The sequence below is a fragment of the Aricia agestis genome, chromosome 6, assembly GCF_905147365.1.
Source record: "Aricia agestis chromosome 6, ilAriAges1.1, whole genome shotgun sequence".
Taxonomy (NCBI): domain Eukaryota; kingdom Metazoa; phylum Arthropoda; class Insecta; order Lepidoptera; family Lycaenidae; genus Aricia; species Aricia agestis.
The window spans coordinates 10,876,072-10,903,074 of record NC_056411.1 but is presented as its reverse complement, the minus strand read 5'-3'; the positions used below and the strand labels follow the sequence as shown (position 1 = coordinate 10,903,074).

General features: G+C 36.8%; 1 protein-coding gene across 1 annotated transcript in view; it reads right to left on the bottom strand.

Moving 5' to 3' along the window:
- LOC121728379 (protein spinster homolog 1) overlaps window positions 1-1,136 on the bottom strand; it is a 40,102-nt gene extending 38,966 nt beyond the window's left edge. Inside the window, exon 1 of the mRNA XM_042116553.1 lies at window positions 932-1,136. The gene's annotated coding sequence lies outside the window, so the exon portion shown is untranslated. The remainder of the gene's footprint in view (window positions 1-931) is intronic.
- Between the last annotated feature and the right edge of the window lie 25,867 nt (window positions 1,137-27,003).

The window sequence follows — 27,003 nt, the reverse complement described above, 5'->3', positions numbered from 1 at the left end:
AGAACTTTTTTCACTAAAGATTAAAGAAAGGCTTGAGCTGTGTTCCTATGTTTTGCTTTTTTTGGATAATCTAGCCAAATCTGTTTTCTGGACGTTTAAACACAGCGGAACATCTGGCCATTTTTTTGGGGTTTTTGAACGTTCATATCTTATTTAATAATTAAATTATGAAAAAAAAGAAAACATAGGGACATTGTATTAGTGGCCATAGATATTCAGGAAAAAAATTATAACTCTACTAGCATTATCCAGGGAGGAAACAGGGGACAGCGTTTGTATGGAAAAAAGGGCGGTGTGGACTCCTCTTAACGAAAGGGACTTTGGCTACGGCCCCTGGTTCCCGAAAAGTAATGCATTACTCAACATAACATTTCCATCAAAAACACTAAACGAGAAAAACATTTTTACCTCACTAAACTGTATGAAATAAAGGAGCTTTTGAACAAGTTGTACTGAAGCTTAAAGTTCTTTGTTCGTTGCCCAGCGAAGTGACGCAGGACGTAGTCGAGTTGAAAACGTTCAAAAAGAATCAGTTAATTAATTTTTACACTCAAGAATAAAATAATAAAATTACATCTCACAAAAATGCAAATTTTAAATATTTTAATGACGGTTTTCTACTTCCTAATTTCAACATCCAAGGTCTGAAATTTGAGTAGTTACTGAAAAGATTTTACGATATTAATGGTATAAAATTTTATTAAAGAAGTGGGAGTACCTAATCGAAAAACAATAATTATTATAATTATAACAAAATATTATTATTATTACAAGCGTTATAATTAGGATAAATTAATTTTGATTAGGTACCAATATATAATTATTATTTTCAGAAAAAATAAAGCCTAATCCTTTTCATAATAGATGATAAATTATAAGCCCTAGTAATTGTGAGTAGATCTAGTTAATGATTAAAAAAAATCAAACTTACCGGCAAATTGTAAACACTATAACACTAAAACAACGCCAAAAAACGCGCGCGAAATTTAATTTAACAGAATCGACTTCGATTATCAGACTTCGATATTTAAAAATATATACTTAATCGACTTCGATAATTCGAATTTCGAATTTTCAAGTCAACCTCTAAATTTAAATTCAATAGGTTGCATTGCGCGTGCGCCAAGAAATATAGCGCAGCGGCTACTGACTCTGGCTCTACCCTATCGAACCTTGAAGACTTCAGACGGATTGTCCATGCGTAGGAGGATAAATTCCTTCAAGACATGCCCTAGTAGATAATCATAATACTTTCCTTCATTCAGAGCTGTAAAAAAATGTTTTGCCCTAGTAAAAATTAGGAATTATGATATTATTTTCCTTTATTCAAAACTTTACTATTTATTCATTTTTTTTCAATCTTTAACTAATAGAACTTTTGCCGTTAAATATTTTAGCAAATATTAGCTTTTTATAAAACTGTATCTCTCAAAGTCTCAATACATTATTATTACTTATTTTAAACTATTCCAGCAAACGCGTTCTTTAGCAAAGTAACAAATTTGCAAAAGAGATATTATCTTTAATTAACTAGTTACTATACTCCACTCGGACTAACTTGTCGCTAGCGGTCATTGACTCCCTGTCAAAAACTTGTCTTTTTCCATATAAACCGCGATTGACAATGAAGTGTCAAATATTGTTTATCGTGGTTTTATATGGAAAATGACAAGTTTTTGACAGGGAGTCAAGGACCGCTAGCGACAAGTTAGCCGGAGTGGAGTATAGTAGAGTCTCATCAGAGTTCGTTATGTTCGAAGAATTAAATTTTTTAAAGTCTGTCAAACCAAATATTATGCTACTTGTAAGTTGTTCTTCTTCTATTTCCCCTAACACAGGTATACTTAAAAGGGGGTCTCAAACACTGTTATTATAATGTATTTTACGTTTGTGAATAAAGATTTTGTATTTTTGCAGTTGCGTTTCTATAGACGGAAAAGTACCTGAGTTTGGTACAAATTATTTCCAATTCTAATGGCATTTTTCTAATTAAGGATTTCCCAAGTCAATTCCGACATTGTATACTTACTAATGCTTTTAATTGATCTTAATGAAGACGTTACGTAACAACAACATCACAATTATTGCGTGGTTTATAAATTATAATAGAACTAAGGAATATTAAAACAAGATACTTATCAGATGAAGTACATGCATACAGTATAGACGAATAAACTTGGTATAAACAAGGAGGTAACAAAACAAAGAGTTTAATAAGTAGCAAAAACATTTTGCTCTTTCTGCGGAAACAGCAAATTTTGTTTTGTTAATTGTTTGCTACTATACTACACACACTGGCAAAATTAGCGGAACACAGGTAAAAAGGGCCAAAACTTGAAATCAAGTGGGTCGGGCTGTCTGAAAGCCTTTTTTATAGCTTCTAAGCTCATTCAAGAAATAAAATATTGAACAAAACTGGCAAGTTGACAGGTTTTTATAGCAATTATGCCCTAATAAGTGTTTTTCGATTATTGACGTTGTAAGTGTTCCTGATAAGAATGGCGTTTTAGCGGGGTGAAAGGTATGCTCAGCTCATTTGATTGTTTGGTTTTTGGAAGAACACATTGCTTAGATACAAAATTAGTGATTTCCCAGCATCCGCGACAGCTAGAGCTGTAACCACGATAGAGAAAGGTCACACCTACCGTTCGGTCAGTCAGGCCTTAGGTGTGTCGGATTCCGTGGTTCATCGTAACTTTCAACGCTTCAGAGAGAATGGATCTTACGTTCGGAGACGATAACAAGGCAGATATCGGGTGACAATGGTTCAGGATGACCATTTTGCAAGGAAACAAAACTTAAGAAATCGACCTCAAACTGCTATGCAGACACGAAACCTGTCGGAACAGGTCCAAGATGAACGTGTAAGTGATTGTACAGTAAGAAGAAGACTCAAAGAAGTTAAATTAAACTCAAAAGTGCCAGCAAGGGCACCAAAACTTGAGACAGGACACCGAAGAGCCAGGCTAAGATTTGCGCGTGAACATCAAAATTAGACAAGTGAGTGAAATCTTGTGCTGTACAGTGATGGGGGCAAATTCTGTGTACATTGTATTGACAGGCGATAAAGAATGTGGATAAATTATAAGGAAAGCTACAGGCCATCAAACTTACCGGAAACAGTGGCCTATGATGCAGGCTTCGTAATGGTTTGGAGTTGCATATGATTTGGAGCCCGCATGGAGCTGATGATTATAGATGATGGTACTTTGACAGTACAGTGCTATAGCACCGACATCCTGGAACTGCATGGTGTGCCTTTTACACAGTTTTAGATAGTAATTTAAATTTTATGTGCGTCCATAGAGTAAGAAAATCGGGCATTATTACCTAAACGATGCTGGCGTAGCCCAGGTGGAGAGGCCAGCGTGGTCTACGGATGTGGATCCGATTGAAGACGTGTGGCACATCAATGGGTGAACGGTACGAGTTAAAACTCCAGCTCCAAAATGTGTCCAGGAGCTCGAGTTGGCGCTACTGGAGGAGTAGGAGAATATCCCACAGGAAATGATTGACAATTAAAATGCAAGCATGGAATGGCGTATCCAGGCCCTCTTGAGATCCATAGAAGGCATTACACGCTTTTAACATGGCATTTCTTTAATAAAAATGGAGAATTTATCTTAAAAACTTACTACTGAAATTTCAAAGATTTTCTTAATTTTTTGATTTTTGCTGATTTTTTTCTACTTTTCACGTTTTTATTCCCTAAATTTATATAAAATTTATTTTTTAATAATCAATTAGTAAATAAATAAATAAATATATAAAAATCAGTGAACAATTAAAAAAAAATTGAAAATTTTGTTATGTTCCTCTAATTTTGCCGGTGTGTTTAGTTACTATAACTCATAAGTTTGCCCATATAAAAGTTTAAAGCTTTTTCAGCGCCACGACTTTAAAAGTGAACCTTACAGGGGACTCATATACAGTACATACATCTATACACCCTAAAGCAGGGCTCACCAATTAGTTTCGCTCGGGGTCCGTTTTAAGAAATAAAATGACCTTCGCGGTCCGCACATTATAATAATTTTTTTTTTTTTTTTTATTAAATAAGGGGGCAAACGAGCAAACGGGTCACCTGATGGTAAGCAACTACCGTCGCCCATGGACACTCGCAACATCAGAAGAGCTGCAGGTGCGTTGCCGGCCTTTTAAGAGGGTATACGCTCTTTTCTTGAAGGTTTGCAGGTCGTATCGGTCCGGAAATACTGCTGGTGACAGCCCATTCCAGAGTTTTACAGTGCGCGGCAGAAAGTTACGCGAAAAACGCACTGTGGAAGACTGCCACTCATCAAGGTGATGAGGATGGTATGTTTTTCGCGTGGGACGATAGCGAAAAGTTGCAGGTGGTATGATTCCGAACAATTCCTCAGAGCACTCCCCGTGATACAACCGATAGAGGATGCAGAGTGAAGCAACATCTCGGCGTAATTCCAGGGGGTCCAAGCTGTTTGAAACACTATGGCAGTCAACAATTCGAGCAGCCCTTCGTTGGATACGATCCAGAGGAAGCAGTTGGTATTTTGGCGCTCCTGCCCAGAGATGAGAAATTAAGTAAACAAATGTAATTACGGAAATTACAAAGGTATTTGTATTAATGAGAAAAGTGACAATTTTTGTTGCTACATGTTCATCAGTATGTCGAGACCGAAATTATTTTTAACGAAGTTCATCTTCGAACATGCTTGGTCCGCACACAATGGGTCTATCTTTGAATTAGAAGACTGAACAGAACTGAACAAAACGTTTATGTGACACCTAGTAAATGAAATAATCACACATTATTTTATTGACAATTATTAATATTATTATCATTAATCCATTCATCATAATATTAATAAACATCTAATAGTATTGGATCCGACCGTAAAATCCTGCAGGAATCGTTTTTTTCGATCAAATATATTTTAAAATAATCTTTAGAACGTATAGCATGGATTAATGTTGGGTTGCCTTGTCAAAAGTAGCAGCAAGTACCTCTAATTAAGTTGAATGTTCATGAGATAAATGCATAATTTGCATGTATATTTTTTTTTAGTAAATTTTACATGAAAGAAAATGACGTGAGAAAATAAGGTATAAATGATTGCCAGCTCTAAGTCGGCCGCAACCTAGGGTCGCCAGCCCGTCAACAGACATAGTTCTTCATCAAAATTGAAGCATCGATTTTTTTAATAATTTTGATACCAAATTAAAGTTTTATGAATATCCATGGTTGCCAGTTGCACGATAGCCGCAAACTGGGGTTGCCATCACTTTTGTATATGACAAACCTACAATTATTATGCCTGGCATTATTTGAGGATGTCGAGGACTCGCAAGATTGCTATTTTTATTTAACAGGCGTTTTTATTTTTATGTGTATTGTCCTGTCATTCCTCAATGTCATTCCTTTTTAATTCTCTTACTTTTCTATTGAATACACGCAAGTTTGTATTACGGGCTTTCATTTTGCTCAATTAGAGGTACTTGCGGCTACTTTTAACAAGGCAACCCAACATTAATCCATTCTATACGTTCTAAAGATTATTTTGAAATATATTTGATCGAAAAAAACGATTCATGCAGAATTTTACGGTCGGATCTTAGGATATAAGTAACATTTTATTACTAGGTACAAGTTGTAATAAAATGTTCCAGTTATAGGTATCATAGAAACTAATAATCCATACTAATATTATAAATGCGAAAGTATCTCTGTCTGTCTGTCTGTCTCGCTTTCACGCCAAAACTAACGAACCGATTGTAATGAAATTTTGTATACAGATAGTCTACAGCCTGAAAAAGGACATAGGCTACTTTTTTACTGGAACAAAGGGTTGTAAGGGGTGAAAATTTGGTATGGAGATACTTTGAGCCTGGGAAAGGACATAGGCTAACTTTTTATCCCGAAAAAAATGTACGGTTCCCGCACGATAAACGAGTTTTGGCGCAACGGAGTTGCGGGCGTCATCTAGTTATTACTTAATAAAGTACAAATACAATTAAGGATGCTGTGAAAATTTCAAGTGCCTAGCAGTTGCCATTATCGATTACGAGCAAAAAAGCCAAAAAATTACGTTTGTTGTATGTGAGCCCCCCTTAAATATTGTATTCTATTTTTAGTATTTGTTGTTATAGCGGCAACAGATATACACAATCTGTGAAAATTTCAGAAGTTTAGCTATAGCGATTCTTGAGATACAGCCTGGAGCCAGACAGACAGACATACAGACGGACAGACATCGAAGTCTCAGTAATAGGGTCCCGTTTTTACCCTTTGTGTACGGAACCCTAAAAAAATACATACCTAGGTATATGCACACTTTTGAAATTTGGCACATTGTTATTATTATTCTGTGCAAGACAATATTATCAGAGTAGACAAAATGATAGAGTATGCCGACTTAGAACTGATGTTGAAATTTTTTAATTTGACGTATTATGACGAAAATCGTCGCTAGGGTTGTTAAATTGTTACCTTCGAATTTAAAACTATGACATATTCGCTGGACGTGTTCCTCTTTGGTCGTATTGTTGTTTGTGTTTTGGCACATGCGATTAAAATTGTCAGAATCCAATTTTGAAATCTTTATTTTAAATATTTAAAAATAAATTATATCAGCCAGCGCGAGGCACATTCCGTTCATAATCCTAGTGAAACCCGACGAATTTGACAGATATTGAAACCTGTCCGTTTCTTTGCAGTCGAACTACTGGTAGTTATGTCTATTGTGATATTATAGAATTGCTCTAGTACTCAGTAGGATTAGCGGGCTCAAATATTATACTACCTCTAGGCTCTAGGTATATATTTCCCAGTTTTTAGGGTTCTGTCACAGAATATATTATAATAGTACTTGGTTCCGTACCCAAAAGCTAAAAACGGGACCCTAGATTACTAAGACTTCGATGTCTCTCCGTCTTTCTGTGTGTCTCCAGGCTGTAACTTAAGAACCGCTATAGCTAGACTTCTCAAATCTCAATTTTTTACAGATTGTGTAATGTGTATATCTGTTGCCGCTATAACAACAAATACTAAAAACAAAATAAATTAAATATTTAAGGGGAGCTCCCATACAACAAACGTGATTATTTTGCTATTTTATGCTCGATATCAATAACGGCAATACAAAGCAACGGTGTAGTGTAGTTATGATTTTAGACTTGGAAGAGCAAATATAAAATAGCAAAAGTATTCCAACTATAATTATTTAAAACAAAAAATGTCATTGTTTAAATATTGTCGTTGAAAAGCAATGTTAATTGTGGCCTACTTGCAATAGATATTTCAAAGAATAGAATTATTACATAAATTAATATTTATGGCTGGAAATAATTGTCGCTTCCTTTAATTTTTTATTTATTTTGAGGACACCGTTGACTTTACCACGCTAATATGCTTTAATTGAATGCTTACAGTCAACATTTTCGTTCTATGTCTCAAGTTATATTAAACTTGAGACATAGGTACTTACATATTTTATTACTAGATGTCCCGCGCGGCTTCGCCCGCGTAAATTAGGAATTTTACAGAAACCGTACATTTTCCCATAAAAAATATTTACCCCGTTTTTCTCACATTTTCCTGAGTTTTTTCGGTCGTATTAGTCTTAGCGTGATAATATAATATAGCCTATAGTCTTACTCGATATCTAACACTAAGATTAGTTTTTAAATCGGACCTGTAGTTCCTGAGATTGACGCGTTCAAGCAAACATACTCTTCAGGTTTATAATATTAGGTAGGTATAGATTTTTTTAAATTATCGCTTGACAAACTCGAGTCTCGATCTAAAAGACTATGAAATGGTATAATATGGTAGTGATGATGATGATGATGAATGTAATTTGCATAGTAGCATATGCTTTCTGTTCTTAAAACAACGCTGAAACTCCCAAACTTGTATCTATAAAGAATCAGGAGTTCTCTCAGCACCTTCCGAACCACGGTATACCAGGTATATCTCGGTGCAAAATCTTACTTGTTGGTAGCATACGCTTAGAATACTTCTCACGAAACTGAAGTCACCACAATATGTTTCCCTATAAGTTTTGAGGAGTTCCCTCGATTACTTATGGATCCTTCATCAGATCACCACTTTTGTGAATATAATACCAAATTGGGATGATACCCTATATACGAAAAGAAAAATTTTGAAAATCGGTTAACAAACGGCGGAGTAATCGTTGAATATAAGAAAACGAACATAACACCTCCCCCATTTTGAAAGTCGGTTAAAATTGTAGCCTATGTGTTATTCTGATGTATAAGCTATATTATTCTAAAGTTTCATTAAAATCCGTTCAGTAGTTTTTGCGTGAAAGAGTAACAAACATCCACACATCCACACATCCACACATCCATACATCCAAACAAACTTTCGCCTTTATAATATTAGTAGGATAGGATAATCCTATACAGGGGCCAAAATTTTGTATGTGACGAGCGGGACAACCAGAGATTCGAAAGACTAGATAGGACTCGTAATATGTATATCGACATTCGACAGTAGGGATAGACAGAAAGTAATTCCTCAGTCAAGAGATCTCTCAGAATCTATGACGTCAAACTAATTCAAAATGAAGTTATTTTCCTGTTGATAAAGGGCGACTGAGAACTTACTGAGTATTTAATGAGGAAGCATAAATTTTATTGACGTAAATTCCAGACCACCACTTGTAAGCTATTTTTATCGAAAATATTAATTTCATTCAATATCTGCACCCGTAGCATGGCGACAGTAGAAATACGAAAGTATAGACAAACAGCGGAGATAAACTGAAGGGGCCGTTCCTTCTTTACCGCGGTTAGCCTCCATCGACAAGAATTTAATTAAAATGCCACTTTATGACATAGACTATAGTCTACGTCATAATGTAGGATTTTATTTGAATTTTTAGGACTATAGTCTATGTCATAAAGTGGCCATTATATTTGATTTTTTGACGATCGCGTGTAGCCGCGGTAAAGATCGGAACGGGACCCTTAGTTTATCTCCGCTGTTTGTCTATACTTTCGTATTTCTACGGGTGCAGGTGCTAGACAACGCCCGTAACTTCATTGCGACAAATCTCGTTTATCGCGCGGGTACCTTGCTTTTTTTTCCGCATAAAAAGTATCCTATGTCCATTCCCGGAACTCAAAGAATCTATACACACCAACAGCAAAACAGTTTCAGCGGTTTGGGCATGAAGATGTAACAGACGGACAGACAAACTTTCGCATTTACAATATTATTCGTCCCTAAAACTGGTTTAATTCAAACCACTTGAAAGCTAGCTTCATTGAAACTTCGCCACACATGAATGATTTTAGGCGACTTCAAACAAGGAGGAAGTTTCTCAATATAATGTTACTAGATGTCCCGCGCGGCTTCGCCCGCGTAAATTAGGAATTGTACGGAAACCGTACATTTTCCCATAAAAATAGCTTATGTACCTACTCCCTTCACTTGGTCTACTCTATATCTGTGCCAAATATTGCCATAAAAATTGCTCCAGTAGTTCGTAATTTCTAATATTTCCCCCATTTTTCCCACATTTTCCTGAGTTTCTTCGGTCGTATTAGTCTTAACGTGATAATGTATGTAGCCTATAGTCTTACTCGATAATGAGATATCTAACTCTGAAATAAGTTTTTAAATCGGGCCTGTAGTTCCTGAGATTAACGCATTCAAGCAAACATACTCTTCAGGTTTATAATATTAGGTAAGTAATTAAAGATTTGTTATAATTATCGCTTGACAAACTCGAGTCTCGATCTAAAAGACTATGAAAAGTACCAATAACAGGGTCATTATAGGCTCATAAGTCATAACCATGGGAAGATGCATGGTATAATATGGTAGTGATGATGATGATGATGATGAATGTAATTTGCATAGTAGCATATGCTTTCCGTTCTTAAAACAACGCCGAAACTCCCAAACTCCAAAACTCCAAAGAATCAGGAGTTCTCTCAGCACCTTCCGAACCACGGTATACCAGGTATACCTCGGTGCAAAATCTTACTTGTTGGTAGCATATGCTAAGAATACTTCTCACGAAACCGAAGTCGCCACATGTTTCCCTATAAATTTTGAGGAGTTCCCTCTATTACTTATGGATCCTTTATCAGATCACTACTTTTGTGAATATAATACCACCATAAATACCAAAAAAAAAATTTGAAATTCTGTTAACAAACGGCGGAGTAATCGTTGAACATAAGAAAACGAACATAACACCTCCCCCATTTTGAAAGTCGGTTAAAATTGTAGCCTATGTGTTATTCTGATGTATAAGCTATGATATTGTAAAGTTTCATTAAAATCCGTTTAGTAATTTTTGCGTGAAAGAATAACAAACATCCATACATCCATACATCCAAACAAACTTTCGCCTTTATAATATTGGTAGGAAGGATTTTAGATCCCAAGTGTGAGCAGTAAATGAACCCATGACCTCCAAGTCAAGAGCCATGCATGGTCCACTGAACTATTGGATCACGGAGGCGTTGCGCGTTGGTTGGTGACCACGAGTGACCACTGACCACGACTATTAATTCTTTCGTAATCTAAAGTAAATACCTTAAGTCCCGAGAAAGGACATAAAATAGTTTTATCCCGGAAAAAATTTAGGGTTCCTAATCTAGGGGTAATAAACGAATTTTATCTATGGATGCTTCACATCACATCAGACTGGCCCCATGGTAAGTACCAGGAGGACTTGTGTTACGGGCACCAGATGAATCCTGCTTGAGCTACCACGAGCTCAAACACAGAGCCACAGAGATCTTAATAAATATTATTTTCAAGTAAGTATATTATATTTAATTATTCTTTCGTGCTACCACAGCTTAGTTACAACCTTAGCGTGTTTGCTATGATTTCATTTTCCTAGTAAAATGAATGAAAATCACGTTTTATCTTAAAGGATACTACAGAGTACTCTTAATTCAATTAATTATCTAAAACTACGTTAATTATGACGCTATTTGTAAAGGTAGAAAAACTCTATGTATCTACAACCTAATTATTTATCCTCTATGTCATTGATTCCCAAAGTGGTCCAGGTGGACCCCCAGGGGTCCACGGGAGCCCGACAGGGGTCTACGCTTACGTGGAAAAAAATGGGGGTCAACAAGTCGGGGGTCTATAAAAATGTATTTGGTGACCCGACTTGACTTCTATAAATATAGGCAGCCAAAGTCATAAGAAGCTCAAACATTGTTTTTGGAAGAACTTGCATATATTCCATATTATCGGCATCTATATCGTGGAAACGTGACACTTTTCTGAATAATTTCTAAAGCGATGTCATAGATGTGCCATTAAGTAATATTTTTGTTTGTAATCGTGACGTGTGTTTTTAAAAATGTAATGCCCCTAAACACTATAGTAATTTTTTGATCATAGACGTGCTAAAAATTTCGTGTGCCATTTGGTTCGCCATCCCTGGCATAGGCGAATAATTTGTTGAAAAGCACAGCGACTATTACTTAAAATAATAGCAAGTTTCATTTGTTAGTATTGTAGAGGGAGGGCGGGGAGGGGGGGGGGGGGGGGCACAAGCACCTTTAACCCTTAATTCACTTCCTGAGTCCCAGGGACTTACATCAAAATTTTAAACGGCCTTAGTTCAAAAGTCTTAGGCCGGTATAAATAGTCAGTACTTAAGATGCTACCTTGTCTCAAGACGCGGTTCGGCTCTGTGATTGGTCCAAATTTAGACAGCCAACCAATCACAGAGCCTGAACCGTGTCTTGAGACCGAGACGCATCTTGAGTACTGACTATTTATACCGGCCTTAGCAGCTATTTTCCCCCACATCTCAGTACCTTCATGTGGTGACGCGGGCGACATCGTGCCGAGAGGATGAGTGCGTGCATACCATATTTGGTGATTTATGACGATAAATCACCAAATATGGTATGTACGCACTCATCCTCTCGGCAAATGAGTCCCTGGGACTCACTCGGCATCCCGAGTGAGTCCCAGGCACTCATTTGATACTAGTGAATTACGTTATGATTATTTTTATAAGTTAAAGTTTTCAAATGATGATTTTTCACCGTTATTTTAAATTATGTATGCTTGATTTTTCTGTTGTACAATTGTAAAATGGCTCCAAAAAACATGACTTTATATATCTAAGAGAAGACGGAGCAGATTCTATTCTGGAAGCCTGGCTTCAAGTAGATTTGGACGAAAAAATGTCATTCCTGAAGATGTGAAACAAGTTAGCTAGGAGGGAAAGTATTATTATTTATGCCACTACAAAAAGAGAACAAAAACTGCTCATCTGTGCACAAAATGTCTAAAGCCGATATGTTTTACTTGCTCAAAAAAGATGTGCCCACGTAGCTTTTAGATAGTGGTAGAAACCCACTGCAGGTTTTTTTCTCAGTATAGAGGCATACATTAATGTTTATTTTATCTTATTTTGTGTACCTTTATTGGTTTAAAAACGTTAAGTTCTTTTTAATTTTTAGAATATTTGTTAGTTTAGAGAAACATTTAAAATATAATGGTTTTAAAAGACTGATAACTGCCTGTTCTTTAATTTTCAAGAGGATCTCAGAAGTTTGGTTACTTTTGTTATTTATTCTTGTAATTTACTAAGTACTTAAGAATATTTTTAAACAAAATGTTGATGGAATTTGTTTTATTTCGTAAAAACATACATTTAAAATATCTGAGTCCCAGGGACTCATAAAAAGTATTTACGTCAGTAAATTTCACCTAGTGAATTGAGGGTTAAAATGGACCACGAAACAAAGGAGTTTGGGAACCTCTGCTCTATGTAAGTAAATAAAAATCTAACGAAGTGCGAGTCAAATTCGTTTTAGAGCGAAAATAGGCCAAAAATTGTGTTTTTTGTATGGGAGCCCTCTTAAATATTTATTTTATTTTAATTTTATTAATAGTTATTGAGTACAAATATTATTAAGGATTTCGTGAAAGTTTCAAGTGCCAAGCTGCAGTTGTCATTATTGATTACGAGCAAAAAAGGCCAAAAAATCACGTTTTACCTTTATTTTGTTTTTAGTATTTGTTGTTATAGCGGCAACAAATATACACAATCTGTGAAAATTTCAGAAGTCTATCTATAGCGGTTCTTGAGTAACAGCCTGGAGACACGCAGACAGACAGACGGACAGACAACGAAGTTTTAGTAGGGTAGGGTCCCGTTTTTACCCTTTGGGTACGGAACCCTAAAAATGAATTTTCAAGAACGACTGAACCGATTTGGCTAATTTTAGTCTCGAAATGTTCGTGGAAATCCAAGGAATGTTTAGGAGAAAAGTGATACATAGTTTATGGGGTCATCTAGTAAGTAATAAATGATTATAATAACCGTCTATGTAATAACTGACTTACTAAAAATTCGAAAACGCATCTATTTGCCTGTTAGCCTGTGCTGCTTTAAGTTTAACCCTTAACCACCTAGCACATATAATTGTCACACAACCACCTGCCATACGTCTGTGGGACCCCGGCTATAAAACATACGATAACAATAAATAAAAAGGGGGAGGCAAATATTCATTAAAAAAATTATAATATTTAGGCACTATTAAAACTCTTTGTTTAAAAAATAAAAAACCGGCCAAGTGCGAGTCGGACTCGCGCACCGAGGGTTCCGTACAAACCTGCAAGGTTTACAAAGTTCGTCAATTAGATCTAAGTATTTGATATGAATTTCAACTTGATAGCTCTACGCGTTCATGAGGAAAAAAGTAATAAGTTTATATTTATTAAAAAATATATATTTTGTAATGTAACTAAAAATTTAAGGTTTTCGGAATTTTTCCTTTATGTGTGCTATAAAACGTTGCTTCATGCCAAATTTCAAGATTCTAGGTCGACTGGAAGTACCCTTTAGGTTTTGATTCCCTTGCGAGTACTTGCGAGTTTCAAAATATGCAGCTTAAATTGCTGTTTCTTTTGATTGCGTTGACATAGAAGTTTGATTTTGTTACAGCTTAAAGGTATTATAGACCTGAGTATTTGGTATGAATTTCAATTTAATACCTCTACGCGTTTATGAGGAAATGGGTAGTAAGTTTAAAATTATTAAAAAAAAATATATTATGTGATGTAACTAAAAATTTATGGTTTTCGTAATTTTTCCTTTATCTATGCTATAAGATGTTGCTTCGTACCAAATTTCAAGATTCTGAGTTCACGGGAAGCACCCTGTAGGTTTTGATTCCCTTGCAAGTGTCGAAAATTTGCGGCATAAACGGCTGTATCTTTTGATTGCGTTGGCTTAGAAGTTTGATTTTTTCACAGCTTCAAGGGACAGTAGACCTGAGTAATTGATATAAATTTCAGCTTCATACCTCCACGCGTTCCTGAGAAAAAGGGTCTTGACAGACGGACGGACGGACAGACGGACAACAAAGTGATCCTATAAGGGTTCCGTTTTTTCCTTTTGAGGTACGGAACCCTAAAAACTTGAATATCAACAACATTTTTCAAATAATACACCATACGAGTATTTGGTACAATTTCGTGTTTTTGGCTTACTCACTAACACTTTCAGAAAATAATTTCTAAAAAAAATTATTAAATTGATAAGAAATTATTCTTACGTTTTTTATATAATTAAATTAACAAGTAACTTTTAAAAAAATAATAAAACTCATTATAGTTACTAATTCTAAAAAATTGCAGGCTCCAAACTTAGAGCTTTTTATGGCCGTGAAGACAGATCTTGTCTTAGCATTCAAGACAAATTATAGGAGCTTACTACTTAGCATTCAAAACACATGTGTTGTGTTTTATGTTTTTTAATACTCTTAAGTGGAACAGTTTTTACGAATTGCCAATCACTCTTCATCAGTGCTGCAGCATGGGATATCTGCTGGAGGGTCAAGTTAATCTGAAGGATTCTTGATATCACTTTACAGTTTCACATTGCTTTCACAATGTGCCCTAGCGATCTCGTAAACTGTTTAGCCAGTTTCTCCATAAACATTAAACATAATAAACATAAAGCTTTCAACCTTTTGTCTATGTAGCTGCACAGATAAGTTCACTAGAATGCAATTTCAGGCAGGGCAGATGACCAACTAAAGTGATTTTTGGCTAAATAATCATTCTTCCTAGGTCTAGATCGAATTTCCGTTAATTGGTACATCATCCTCAAATGAAAACTCTTGGTCACTTTCCGAAGGAATATAACTTTGTGATGTATAGCTTCTTTGCACTGCAGTTGGCTCTTCGCATTCGGAATCAGACGCTCCACTATGAACTATCTTCCAATACAATATGATTATTTTTGACCGGCTCCACATCGCTGCATTCGTCGTTTGGTATGTTTTCATCATTTGTCAGACCTTGGTCCAACCAACGCTCAATAAGAACTTAATTAAGAGCCATTATTTCCAAAACAATAAAAAATTACAGTCGAAAAAACTTACGTAACCTCCTGACAGGGGTCTCTCAGACCCCCGCAAGTCGTTATAAGATAAATGCATGCATGCCTAACCTCGTCGAGCCGTTGGGCGATAGCTAGGGGCGCAGGAAAAAGGTACAAAAGCCAACGAGTCGATACAACACTCCGGCGCAAAAATATTAACAAAAATAATATCAGCGGGGTCTGTGAGACCTATGACAGGTGGTTAAGGATTAAACCGGTGAACGGATTAAGAAGAAGTTTTGGCATATTTGTCCCAAGAAAGGTAGTTTTTTCCCTCAACACTGAACGCATTTAGAAAAAGTTTGGCATAATTTTGGGTCAAAAGTAATATATTTTTTTCACAAAAATCTACGAAGCTACGGGCAACATACTATACTATAATAATGACAATGCAATAATTCTTTATCACACCATTTTATAATTTGCTACCGCATTTAACAATGTCTCTATATAAGACTACAATATATACTAGTTTATGACTACAATAGTTATTAATAGCGAACAATGTCACATAGGCAGGAATTGGAGGAACTAGTAGAGGTTACTTACGATACATAAAGATAAAACATGACCTTTAATTAATTGTTCTGTATTGTATAAGTTTATTTGTCTTATTGTCGACTTCCTGAACGTAGTTTAATATGTTCATAATATGGAGCTTTTTGCAGTACGTTTTGATCAAAGTTACCGTTTGAATACTTGTTACTACTTGCTCTATATTCAGACAAGAGTTGCTGTACATAGTTATAGTCCGCGCAATCCACGAAGACGTACCCCACTACTACCCCTAATCGTTTATCTATACTAATATTATAAAGAGGTATACTTTGTTTGTTTGTTTGTATGTTTGTTTGTTTGTTTGTTTAATTGTAATGAATGGGCTGAAAAACTACTGGACCGATTTTAAAAATTCTTTCACCATTCGAAAGCTACATTATTTACGAGTAACATAGGCTACTTTTTATTTTGGAAAATATAGGGTTCCGTAAGATATTTTAGTTTTTCGGAAACAACCAGAAAATTTACTTATTTTGTGTACGCTGCCTAAACTATAAAAGATAGAACCATACAATGTTCTAAGTAAATAAAGATCTTATAATTATCTACAAAAATGTCCGCGACACTCTATACCTATCTATGTCAAGTGAAGCACAACAACCATTGTTTTATTTAAAAATTTGATTTTTTTTTGGACTACATTTAAACGCATTTATTTTACTCAACATGCTAATAATCCTTATCAAAATAAATTATTTCATCATTAAGTAAATTTTATGTAGATAATATTTGGTCTTTGAATGATTCAAATTGGAGGTTTGGTTTAGAAGTTATGGCGAAATTAAAATATTACGATAGTGGGCGTCACCAAGGCGAGGGTGCGCGTGCGGGAGGAAGACAATCTGTGCAGTGTGCAGTCTGCGTAGACGACGACGGATTCATTATAGGTCGATATCATATATCGTCGTCGATTTAGTGTCGGAGTCTGTGAATTGACCTGGCAATCATTTTGCTGACCGAGTCTTAATCCTGGGTATGCTTTTTGCACCGGGCGGAGCCGCGGGCGACCGCTATAATGAGTATAAATCAAAACTGCTGAATCGATTTTAATAATTTTTTCAGTGGCTATTTATATTTTATACCCGTGCGAAGCCGGGGCGGGTTGCTAGTCTATAATATAAAAATGAGTCGCTGAATGTGTTGCTAAGCGCAAAACTCGAGAACGGCTGAACGGATTGGGCTAATTTTAGTCTTAAAATATTCGTAGAAGTCCAGGGAAGGTTTTTAAGTGACACGAAGTTCACCGGGACAGCTAGTATACAGTGTGTAACAAAAATAAGTGATAATACTTTAGGGTATGTACGTGTTCCTTGTAGAGAGTTCATTGTGAAAGTTCACAGCTCTGAAAGACGAACAAATTTTTTCACTTTTGTATGGGCAAAGGCCGGAGCGTCACGAGTTTCCCCAAACAAAAGTGAAAAAAATGTTTGGTCTTTCGGCGCTGCCACTTTCACAGTGAACTCTCTACAAGGAACACATACACACCCTAAAGTATTATCACTTATTTTTGTTACACCCTGTATATATTTAAAAATGGATTTTCAGTTGTGTTAGTAACGCTAAAACTCGAAAACGGCTGAACGGATTGGGCTAATTTTAGTCTTAAAATATTCGGAGAAGTCCAGGAAAGGTTTTAAAGTGACACGAAGATCACCGGGACAGCTAGTAGTATAATATAAGTACTATAAACGATTAGCTTACACACATATTATGCTTTCGCCAATCTTGAGTGTTATCGGTACACACTAATTACCTTAAGTGTACGCTCACACTACAATAAATAGACCAATTAAGAAAAAGCGTCACGGTCAAAGGGAAAAATGCTCACCCAAAAAGTGGTGGGGCGCGTATTCGTGGACTATAAAAATTTGTAAGTGATGATAATAATATATTGATATTTTTTTTATAGGTACGTTGTTAATAAGTATTGGAACCTTTAGCATGAGTAGAAAGGCATCCACAAATTACGTGAGGTGTTTAAAGGGGGGACGGGGTCGAGTCAAATCTCATCTAATCTTACGTTGGGGAGAAAAAATACCGTGAGATTTGCCGTGACCGGGGGCAAATCTCACGGTATTTTTTCTCATTGTTACAAAAAAAGTACCACAAAATGTTCAGGTTATTGAATATTATCCTCCAGCCTTTTTGAATTTTATCCATAATAGGGCTTTCGCGTGAGCATGGTATTTTCTAAGTGTAAGAATCAGCCCAACAATTATTATTAGGGTTCCGTACCCAAAGGGTAAAAACGGGACCCTATAATTACTAAGACTTCGTTGTCTGTCCGTCTGTCTGTCCCTCTGTCTGTCCCTCTGTCTGTCTCCAGGCTGTATCTTAAGAACCGCTAAAGCTAGACTTCTGAAATTTTCACGGATTGTGTATTTCTGTTGCCGCTATAACAACAAATCTGCCGTGCAGACACTAAAGCGCAGTAAGTGCAAAATCATGGTTCGGAGAAAAACGCATTTAAAGCTTAAAAACGTAAAAAATATATGAAAATGTATTTGTTTTGTTCTATGTCGACTTTATCTTAAAGGGAATAACGTAAACATAATCCTAGACGTAATGAATGCCCTGAAAACCCCATGAATAATTTATTACAGGCATTAATATTTTTGGGCCCCTTTACTGCACAGAAAAAAAAGAGAATTACATATTAAAATGCAGTAAAAAAGGTGCATTACTGCACTTTAGTTAGTTTTGTGTTCTGGAACATAAAAGAAGTAGTGCATACAAATGACACAGCATAATAATTTTATTATGAAAAATACTATAATATTATAAAGAGGTAAACTTTGTTTGTTTGTTTGTTTGTTTAATTGTAATGAAGAGGCTCAAAAACTACTGGACCGATTTTAAAAATTCTTTCACCATTCGAAAGCTACATTATTTACGAGTAACATAGGCCACTTTTTATTTTGGAGAATATAGGGTTCCGTAAGATATTTCGAAAATTTACTTATTTTGCGTACGCTGCCTAAACTATAAAAGATAGAACTATACAATGTTCTAAGTAAATGTAGATCTTATAAATATCTACAAAAATGTCCGCGACACACTATACCTATCTATGTCAAGTGAGGCACAACAACCATTTTTTTATTTAAAAATGTTGATTTTTTTGGACTACATTTAAACGCATTTATTTTAGTCATGCTAATAATCCTTATCAAAATAAATATATTACATATATTTGCTCTTTGAATGATTAAAATTGGACGTTTGGTTTAGAAGTTATGGCGAAATTAAAATATTGCGATTTACGCCCGTTTCGAAGTGGGCGCTACCAATGCCACAGAATAGATAATAATAGTACGAGTACCAATGCAGGGGTGCGCATTGTACACATTGAAAAGGTCTACAGAAAACTCCGCGATGGTATTTTTTTTATTTTTTTTTTATGAAATAAGGGGGCAAGCGAGCAAACGGGTCACCTGATGGAAAGCAACTTCCGTCGCCCATGGACACTCGCAGCATCAGAAGAGCTGCAGGTGCGTTGCCGGCCTTTTAAGAGGGAATAGGGAATAGGGGAGGGTAGAGATGGGAAGGGAAGGGAAGGGAACAGGGTAGGGGATTGGGCCTCCGGTAAACTCACTCACTCGGCGAAACACAGCGTAAACGCTGTTTCACGCCGGTTTTCTGTGAGAACGTGGTATTTCTCCGGTCGAGCCGGCCCATTCGTGCCGAAGCATGGCTCTCCCACGTATAAGTATATCTCTTATGGATAATATATCCCACAATAACATATTTTTTTGTCATTTACTTTTAACTTCAAATAATTTTCGAAGCGATTTTAACCGATACGGCAATAATCCTTATTCAATTAAATACTTCAAATACATTATTGATTTTGGCCCTTTACAGCATAATTATCACGATTTTAATTTTAAATGAATATTTTCGAAGACATTACAGATTTAAAATTGCGGGACGTAAGTAGCTTTTGCGGCAGTACCGACTAATGCGGGCCACGGGTAGTAATGAATATATAAATTATTTAAAATCAAACTACTGAATCGATTTTAATCATTTTTTCAGTGACTTAGGCCAAAAATTATTTTATACCCGTGCGAAGCCGGGGCGGGTCGCTAGTTTTTGATAATTAAATAGGATGCGTTTTTCATTTGAACTTCGTTCCTAAACTAAAAATTTATAAAAAATCTGCATTTTTTTTTTAAATTTTTAGCTTCATTATTTTAAAATAATGCTTAAAACTGTAAATACAGAGTACTATATTATAAAAAATACCATTTTTATGTGCATTAGGAATACCAAGCACTTACATTATACAATTAATCAGTCCATAATTGGCACTGAAAGGAACACAAAAATTTATAAAATGGTGGAACTGAGAAATAAGTGGTATATTAATAAGTAACAAGACGTTTACGAATTAATCAGTCTAATAGAGCATTTTAAGCATAATCTTATGCTATAATATTATACAGGGTGTAACAAAAATAAGTGATAATACTTTAGGGTGTGTACATGTACCTTGTAGAGAGTTCACTGTGAGAGTAGCAGCGCTGAAAGACCAAAATTTTTTTTCACTTTTGTATGGGGAAACTCGTGACGCTCGGGCCCTTGCCCATACAAAAGTGAAAATTTTTTTTCGTCTTTCAGCGCTGCTACTTTCACAGTAAATTCTCTACAAGGAACACGTACACATCCTAAAGTATTATCACTTATTTTTGTTACACACTGTATATAAGCGTCTCGTTTTACTTTTAAATCTATCCAAGAACTCCTGCTCAATACAACTACATATTTTCTGTGGCGTCATTTTAAGCATTGTTATTTGTTGATACAGTTAAATCTAATATTGACCTCACTATGCAATAATAATCACTATAATTGAATATCAAAATACGATTTACAATAGCCTGCAAGTACTTATATCTTTTTGTAAAAGATAGTTGTACGAATTGCGTACATGACAACTCTTTCAAAGAATACTATACAAATACTGCATTTTAGGAAGTAGTAAGTATAGATTATATTAATATAGCAATTAACTTTTTAAAATGCAGTATTATACCTGAATTTACTGCATTTTTAATCCCCGACAAAAAAGAGGGGTATTATAATAAGTTTTAAGTTTGACGTGTCTGTCTGTCGGTCTGTCTGTCTGTCGGTCTGTCAGTCTGTCTGTCTGTCTGTTTGTGGCATCTTTTCATTAAAGATTAAAGAAAGGCTTGAGCTGTGTTCCTATGCTTTATTTTTTTTGTAAAATCTAGCCAAATTTGTTTTCTGGATGTTTGAACACAGCGGAAAATCTGGCCATTTTTTTGGGTTTTTGAACGTTCATATCTTATTTAATAATTAATTTATGAAAAAAAAGAAAACATAAGGACATTGAATTCGTGGCCGTAGATATTCAGGAAAAAAATTATAACTCTACTGTCATTATCCAGGGAGGAAACAGGGGACAACGTTTGTATGGAAAAAAGGGCGGTGTGGACTCCTTATAACCTGTAAAAATTCCAACTCTCTAGCTATAACCGTTCTTGAGTTACAGCCTGGAGACAGACAGACGGACAAACATCGAAGTCTTAGTAATCGGGTCCCGTTTTTACCATTTGGATACGGAACCCTAACAGCGTTTGCCGGGTCAGTTAGCAACTAATAACAACATAATCAGTAGTGAGTAAAAAATTCGCAACGACAGTGATTGATAGGTTTGCCGATCGTTCTCGGCCTGCCCCCGCGTCTGGCCTCAGGGCCTGGGAGGCCTTGAAACACTTCCGCTAAGCCTGAGGTCCTAGGACTGTCGTCAAGGCCTTCGGCCTGGCTCACTTGCACCAGTCTATTTTTTTTATTGAAATAAGGGGGCAAACGAGCAAACGGGTCACCTGATGGAAAGCAACTTCCGTCACCCATGGGCACTCGCAGCATCAAAAGAGCTGCAGGTGCGTTGCCGGTTTTTTAAGAGGGAATAGGGTAATTATAATAGAGGAGAGTAGGGATGGGAAGGGAAGGGAATAGGGGAGGATAGGGAAGGTAATTGGGCCACCGGTAAACTCACTCTCTCGGCGAAACACAGCGCAAGCGCTGTTTCACGCCGGTTTTCTGTGAGAACGTGGTATTTCTCCGGTCGAGCCGGCCCATTCGTGCCGAAGCATGGCTCTCCCACGTATAAAGTCTGGGTTGTTATATCAGCCAACAGCTATTTTTATAAAGTGTTAAAAAGGTCAAGGTGTTTTTTTTTAACTACAAAACTCAGTCCTTTGTAACTAGACGACGCGACTATCTTGCTTATAATATAACAATATAGGCTTTCTGTAAATAATAATTTTTAGAATATTCTAAGCCCCGAAAATATAACAAACAAACATGTAATTTTAAATGCCTTTACTAGTTTTCAATCGGCACCATTATTTACCCAATTAGAACCACGAAAACTATTTACTGTTCAGCCTTGAAAGTCCAAGGTAGAGGAAAGTATAGACGATGGAAAAACTAATCACGAGTAGGATTAATGCTCGTTTCATTAATTTCCTTAATTTGTTGTTGTTTACAAGAGTAATAAACAATTGTTTTCGTTTTACTAAGTAGAGTATCAATCGTTTTTTTTTTTTTTATTAAATAAGGGGGCAAGCGAGCAAACGGGTCACTCGATGGAAAGCAACTTCCGTCGCCCATGGACACTCGCAGCATCAGAAGAGCTGCAGGTGCGTTGCCGGCCTTTTAAGAGGGAATAGGGTAATAGGGGAGGGTAGAGATGGGAAGGGAAGGGAAGGGAATAGGGGAGGGTAGGGAAGGGAATAGGGAGGGTAGGGAAGGGAATAGGGTAGGGGATTGGGCCTCCGGTAAACTCACTCACTCGGCGAAACACAGCGTAAGCGCTGTTTCACGCCGGTTTTCTGTGAGAACGTGGTATTTCTCCGGTCGAGCCGGCCCATTCGTGCCGAAGCATGGCTCTCCCACGTATAAAATCGTACAATTAGGCTGTAACAGGAGAAAATCTGGACAGGTATTACTTTTTTCCGTCAATACAATTAAACTGTAGTTTAACTATTATCATTGTTTTGACGGAAAAAATTTACAACTTACACCCCTTAGAAAGTATAGTTGGTAGGAAGGATTGAGGAACGTCAAGCAAGCACGGTCGTAATCTTGAATTTTCATAGCTCCTCTGATGTGTTTCAGATAATATAATTGGGCCTTGAGGTATTTTAGCAAAGATTTACTCTGGCCAAAAAAGTTACCCACCATGTAGGCAATAGACATGTCATGACGAAGCTAAGTTACTATAGAGTCTTTATTACGTGTCTCAGCCTTTATAATATGAGCTGTAGGTACTTTAATATCGATAATAATTATTAATAATTATTATTGAATATTAATCTATCCTCAATAACGTAGCTATTATAAATTTTAATTTATAAAATATGTTATAATTTAATAAAATAATTACCATTTACTCTTATTTAATATTATATTATTCTACACTATTATATTTATGAGATATACCTAATAAATCAGTCTGCAGATAATACCTAGATGTGTATTTGTAATCATTAAACTTTCTCAGAAAGGATAAGCATTTCGTTTGTCAGAAACTAAGAACAACAGTCAATACAGGTAGAGTTTCATAAAGCTTTTTGCATTGTGAATATAAATGAAAAGCTTAAGTCTTAAAAGGTTTACAATATGACCCTCAAGGCAGGAAAAATCTTTAGACTGAGACCTCCAAAAATATATATAGCATGGGCTAGCTAAACACTATTTAATTTTTTTCTTGCAAACATAAATATTATAATTATTGCGATAGAACTTACATACTTGTATATTTTTTCATTGTTAGAGAAAATGCAGTAGGATTCTACAAAATTAAGCAATAATACTTTAGGGTGTGTATGAGTCCCTTTTAAAGAGTTTATTACTGAGGAAGTATCAGCTGTGCCGAAAGATTTTTTTTGGAACGGAGTTCACTATCGCGCGTTCGGCGTAAAGGCTTGATAGGCTAGACAGAACGATATTTGACCTCGACACTTTTTTATGAGTACCTCCATGGTAGAGGCAGAGGGCGTTGATAGTATTCCTGTGCGTGAACTAGAAGGCGTTTTTAGAGAATAAACCGACGCGTTGTTAGTATTCCTGGGCGTCAATAGATGGCGTTTTTGAACAAAAATAACTTCGTTTCATTCAGTTGTCCCTTGACACCTCTCAATTTTTTTTTTGTACTTTTGTGGAAATTCTTTGATGCTCCGGCGCATTCAGCATTGCTACTTCCACAGTGAACTCTATCTAGGGACACATACAAACCCTAAAGTAGATAATATTATCACTTAGTTTTGTTACACTCTGTATATACTTACCTGCCACCATGGGCGTAGCGAGGTACGGGTACCCTCCTACAAGAGCCATCGGTAGCTAATGCTCACGAGTTTCATATATAAACAACAGAATATATATTAGTAGTACCAACCTAAACGTGGAGCGGAGAGAGTTGCGGGGTGAGAGGGGAGGCATTCAATCCCAGTTCACTCGTTCATAATTTGTTCGTTCATCTTCAATATTATTGTGAGATACTTATGTTGAAAATCATGAATTCGAAGTCTAGGATCTTCTTAATCTGCCCCCCCCCCCCCTTCCCTAAAGAGTAAAGACCTATGGCCCCTCCCTATGTAGAATCCTGACTATGCCCATGCCTGCCACTCCACGCCCTGCGCGAACTACAGGTTTCTGAGCCTATACTGTATACACCACTTCTGTTGTAAGACAACCCTGCAAGGATCAGATGAGGTTAACTTGTCGGATTTGTGCTCACGCTAGTATTGTAGTTCCTGCAAGGCAACTGACAAGTGATCTGAATAATTTATATACATGCAAATTATGTACACTGCACAATATTTTATTAAAATAAGCTCCTTGCCATGGACGCTGTAGGTCGTATGGTCAAGTTATGGATCAAGAGCAGACAACAACTAAACATGACTAAACCTTGTGTGAGAGAGTTTTTTGCACGAAGGCTTATTGGATAAAAATATAGCCCAAGAGCCAGCGAAGCGAAGGTGAAAGTTTTCCAGTATATGACCCATAATTATATAGAATAAGAACGACCAACAACAACGACGTTTCATTCGCTTTCGATAAAGTATAAAGCTCAATTTTTTATTTTTTATTTCATTTTCTTCGGGATAACTGTAGTCTAAATCTTTCAGCTTTTATTCAATGTTGAAGGCTGTCGCTGGCTTTTACTCTATCCCAAACATCTTTTTGACTGTCGCTTAAATAAAAAATAGACGAATTTAGCAAAAATTCTGAAAAATTCTTGCGAGTTTCAAGTATAACAGATGAACGATGAGTGATTAAGCTTATTAATATTTGGACATTAGCATACTGTATGCGCCCCGGGGTAAACTTGTAGGATAGATCTTTTGCATCAAAATGTACCGTACATTTTTCCTTTTGCGAGCACAAAGTCGTGAGCAACCTCTAGTCTAGCACTATATAGTTAAAACAATAAAATAACGTGATATTGTTTGAGTGATAAGCCAAGGTGAGGTTATGTTCTGGTCGTGATTAGCGTCGTGTAGGATACGGAACTACGGAAGTTCAAAGAAGGGAGGCTTGAGCGACAAAGTAGTGTTTCCTCTAATACAGCTGTACTCAACCTGCGGCCCGGGAGCTGCATGAGATTTTATCGTGAGCCCGCGTGAAGATAAACAATTATTTCGAAAACGCCCATCGGCAAAATATTGCAGTCGTCATGAAAGTCATGAAATTTTTTCCTCTTGTAAATCGCTAATTTTGAAGATCGTTATATTTTTCACCCAAAAAAAATTGGTTGCGGCCCAAGACCAAAACGTACGTTTGTGGGCCGTATAAAAAAGGGTTAAGTGCTGCTATAATAGGACCATGATGTTATTTACATAATATGGAATATAGTGGAAATTCAAAATGTAAAATAACCGAATTAGCAGGCCTTACTAATTAAAAGTCCTAGTCGTTCTGACAAGGTGCATCATCGAGTTGCATACAGGGCCCCGCTACCATATGTGCAATGTGTGCAATTCACACGGGCGCCATCCTCTACAGGCGCCAAATCGCCATCTTTAGGGGCCGGGCGCCATAACCAAGGACCCAAAAATTTGCCTAAATGTGGCGCCAAAATCCTTTTTTTGCACACAGGCGCCAGTAGCCCTTACGGGGGCCCTGGTTGCATACTAGCAAAGCCAAGAAAACTTCGGTACTTCCTATTTTCTTCTGATTAATTTCGTTGCCGAAAAGTGAAAGTATCTGGTTATCGAGTTATTATCCCCTCCTCTCTTAAAAGGCCCTCTTAAAAGGCCGGCAACGCACCTGCAGCTCTTCTGATGTTGCGAGTGTCCATGGGCGACGGTAGTTGCTTACCATCAGGTGACCCGTTTGCTCGTTTGCCCCCTTATTTAATTAAAAAAAAATGAGTTTTGATTACAATTACTTTTGACCATTTACCACGTGGGAGAGCCATGCTTCGGCCGGTTCGACCGGAGAAATACCACGGGCTCACAGAAAACCGGCGTGAAACAGCGCTTGGGTTTCGCCGAGTGAGTGAGTTTACCGGAGGCCCAATTCCCTACCCTTTTCCCTTTCCTACCCTCCCCTATTTCCTTCCCTACCCTCCGCTATTCCCTTCCCTACCCTCCCCTATTCCCTCTTAAAAGGCCGGCAACACACCTGCAGCTCTGATGATGCCAGGGGCGTCTTTCCCTTATGTGCAGGGTGTGCGTTGCACACGGGCGCCGCGATCCTAGAGGCACCGAGCGCCGCTCGCAACGGAGCCCCACTCGGCACGCGCCTGCGTTGGCCGGCCGCCATGCCTAAAACCAACGTAAAAGGAACTCCAGTTTGCATTTGCATCACATTTTGTGTAGCATCTGGAGCTCTTCTTATATTTGTTGAAATTTGAATTACAGCAAAGCAAGGCGCGCCACGAGTGGCTCGGCTTTTGCAATATAAATATCCTACCAAAAACATTCTGTAAAAAAACCTAGCCAAGTCTCGATGGAGATGTCAGAACAGTCAGATGCTTCTCTCTAAACATTAATGAAATCTAAGACAA